We start from the raw sequence: 4,045 nt of genomic DNA on the forward strand, positions 1-4,045 counted from the left end.
CCTTGTCCCTGCTCTTGCTGTGGTACTCGTTGAATAGCCCTCATGTCCATAAGGGATGAAACTTGCTTTTGTGCCTCTGCCCATTGATTGTGTGGCAGGTCTGGCAAACCTTTTGCCTTTGGAAGGGTGTGAAAGTGGAACTGTAGCCCTGAGTCACTATATTCAAGACCTATTTGTCCTGGGTGATCATGTGCCAATTTTGTTAAAAAAGTGCTAGTTTTCCCCCTAAGAGGGCTGCCAAAAGAAAAGTGTTTGGCATTGGCAGAGGAAAGTCATTGGGACTGTTTCCTGTATGGCTGTGATTTGTCTTCTCCGGTTTTGGAGGTAGATGCACCCCATTCTTTAGTTCTGTATGAGGCTTTGGGCTGGGATCTGCCTCTTGGGTGTCTGTATCTGCCTCTTTGTGGCCTGTCTGACACTGGAAAGGAGCAATTCTTAGAAGGCCAGTTCCTGCTAAATCTGGGTGGCTGTACCTGTAGGAAATCCTTAACTGTTTGCATAGATTTTGCTTTATCCTCCATTTTCTTCAACACCTCTTCTGCCTTAACACCAAACAAAGTATCATCCTATAATGGAGCATCCAATAATTTTGCTTTAACATGATCAGGCAGATTCTGTTCCTTTAACCAATCCTGCCTTCTAATGACAGAACCAGTGACAGCAGCCCTGCAAGAGGCCTCCAGTGAATCAAAACCATATTGCAAAGTATGCTTTCCCAGTTGTTCAGCTGCATGCAATAAATCTTGCATTTCCTTCTTATCAGAACATTCAGAATTTGTCAGCATTTTCTGTTTTAGCAGTGACATTAAGTACTGCTGATATTTAAGCATATGAAACTGACAATTTAAAGCCCTTACAGCCAAGGTAGCAGAAGTGTAAACTTTTTCCCCCATCTGTCCAGTGCCCTAGAATCCCTATCAGAGGGGACAGGGATTTTTGCAGTGGAAGCCTTGACCCCTTTGGGACCCTGAGATATAGTTTCTGGGTCAACAGCAGGGTGTTTATATAGAAATTTATGAGCGTCTGGAACCCTGTAGTATCTGTCTGGCTTAATAGGTGCAGGGGGTAAAGAGTCAGGTGACAGGCCGGCCTTTGAAAATACATCTACAATGTCTGGAACAGGTGGAATAGCAAGAGGTCTGTGCTGAGGTAGTAAAAGAAAGTCTCTGAGCCTTTTCTTAGATTGAGTAATCTTGGCTCTCCCAATGAAAATGCTTCCTCATGGTATGCAGGGTTTCTCCAAAATAATAATTCTCAGGAGGAGAGGCTGAAGGAATAGATTCTTCAGCATCAGAATCCTCATAGGGAGAAAGAGAGTATCCCTGTTCAGAAGAGGAGTCACAGGAAATGGAAACCTGATCAGAACAGTCGTATTCTGTCTCTTGCCTAGGCCTCTTATCAGGAGGGGGATGGGAGCCCCTGATCAAAGTAATTAGGTCTTCGGCCATTTTAAGCATCTATTTTTTAGGCATGGAAGTCTGTCCAAGAGAATGCTGTACTTGTTTCTTTGACTTTAGAGCTGTTTTAGTCTTTGCCTCTGAAGCTGAGGTTTGCTTGACATATAACTGTGTAGGTCTGAAAACACCCTCAGAAGCCGATGCCTGCTCAGCAGCTCCAGACCCATCTGAGGGAATAGTTTCCAAGTGTCCAATATCTTGAGTATCCAGAGGCCTAGTCGGCTCCACGTGGGAGTCAGAAGCAGCCTGTGGATCTGAGGTAGCGGGCGTCAGGGGCTGCGAAAGTGCCTCACTGAGAAGCGCGAACCGGCAACTGGCCTAGCGGAGGCCTCGTCGTCGGTTTTGGACCTTGGATGCCTATCCTTTTCCTTGTGTTTTTTATAAACTCTGGTCATCGGCTGTTCCAACGGCATTATATAATTAAATCTTCGGCCAAAGTAATGAAAGGCAAAATCGTACCGATGCTTAATAGTGCGTTGGTTAATCTAGCACAAAACCAACAGCTAGCAACGTCGTGGTCTGGGCCTAGGCAAGGAATACAGTAAGAATGAAAATTCTTATGAGGTATTTGCTTCCCACAAGAAATACAATTGTTAACTTTTTCTGACATCGATCTGGAGGAAGAAAAAAAGTTTCCCCAATGGGGTATTTAGCTTTATTGAAGACTTCGGATCTGAAATTCGATTTGAAAATCTCAGGAGTCGGCCAACCGGCACTTGCGAACTGCTTTTGCTTCGGGCACTGCGCGGCAAGAAAGACTGAAGAAAATGGCGTCGGCTGCATCCTTTATGCCCCTGGCGCACTGACACCAGGGAAGAGGCGACAGCAACCGACGCCGGACCAGGACTTTGGAATTCAGGCCGACTGCGTGTAGCCTGCCAGCAGGATAACCCAAGTGTAATGACTGCAACAGTGAAACACGATGAACATCTAAACTTCACAATACAAGGACAGCAACTGCATGCCACTAATAGTGAAAAGGACAAAGACAAGCTCAACTTCTGGCTTACACTTTGCAGATAATTACTCTACCCTGGAACTTATCCAGGATTAAGCTTAGGTCCCTTTGAAAGCAGCAAATATTAGCTGAATAAGTGGGTTAGCACTCAATATCTGACCATAAGAACACACACTACAGCCCTCTCAAAGTAATCTACATTCTATAACTGTATTGAAGCCTTGCTTCTCGATTCTCCAAAGCCTTTAACACCTTGCAATAATAGGCTTTTGGGAGTCCGACAATGCCAGTTTTACTCTCACTGCTAAAAGACAATTTTTAAACTAACAGCTAGAAAAAAAGGTGTGTCGGTAAATGGAAAAATTCACTTATTCCTATTTACTAGCAAATACGGGGTTTTCTTTGGGATCTGTGCTGGGTCTGCTTATATTTGCGATTTATGTGAATGAAATCAGTCTTCACTGTGGAGGTTCAGGACTGATGCAATATGCAGACTACAGGTCTAGCCAATTCCTCCCTGCCACCTATCAACAAGGAATGCAATAATGTTTCAACCACCTTCAGGACTGGCAGGAGTCAATACACAAATGCCACTAAAACAAAAAAAGTACAGTTGTGTACACTTACCATAAATGTAGATGTTTGAGTGTATTCACTGTTGCAGTCATCACAGTTGGGTTATCTGCTTGCAATAGCCCTCAGTTGGCCTGATTAACAAAGTCTTCGGTCCCATGTCGGTTGCTGTCCCTTCTTCCGTGACGTCAGGTCGTCGGGGTATAAAACATGCAGCTGACGCCATTACATCATTTTTTCTGGTCCCAGATGCAGGGGCGGCTCGTCCTATCGGACTGCATCCCCCCCACCTACAAAATAAAACAAAAAAATATCTGTGAAACAAAAAATGTATGACTGCCTTACCGGCAGTCTGGCTAGGGACAAACAGGTACCCAGCAAGCATTGCTGTGAGATACCATGATTCTGTGCGGTGACAACCGCACCACACAGAGGAGCTCCAGACTGCTTCAGCCGCAGTCAGAGCCAATAAGAGGACTGAGCGGCTCTCGCAGGACTTGCGAGACTTAGTGCACGCGCGGGAGTACTGATCGGTCGTTTGGTGAAGGAGGAGCATGCAGGATTTAGTAGCAGCAGCATGCAGGAGCTTTCTTGGTTAATCCTGGATTGGATGTACCGGCCTGGTCGTATGCAGGAGGAGTCGGTGGTCGCTGGATTGAGTCGTGCAGGAGAAGTCGGTGGTCGCTGGATTGGGTCGTGCAGGAAATCGAGCTGATTGCTGGGCTGGTAGGAGTGTGTGCGGCTGGGTCGTCGTATGTAGGAAGATTTAGTAGCTGATCGGCCGGGTCATATGCAGGAGGATTTAGTAGGTGGTCGCTGGATTGGGTCGTGCAGGAGAGATGATCGCTGGGCTGGTAGGAGTGTGTGCGGCCGGGTAGTAGCTGATCTGGTGATCGCTGAGCTGGTAGGAGTGTGTGTGTGTGCACGTGTGAACGAAAGAGACAGAAGAAGGGACTGTGTGTGTGTGCGTGTGTGTGTGTGTGTGAGAAAGAGACAGAAGAAGGGACTGTGTGTGTGTGTGTGTGTGTGTGTGTGTGTGTGTGTGTGTGTGTGTGTG

The sequence above is a fragment of the Protopterus annectens genome, chromosome 6.part0, assembly GCF_019279795.1.
Source record: "Protopterus annectens isolate FY-2018-M chromosome 6.part0, PAN1.0, whole genome shotgun sequence".
NCBI classification, from domain to species: Eukaryota; Metazoa; Chordata; order Ceratodontiformes; family Protopteridae; genus Protopterus; species Protopterus annectens.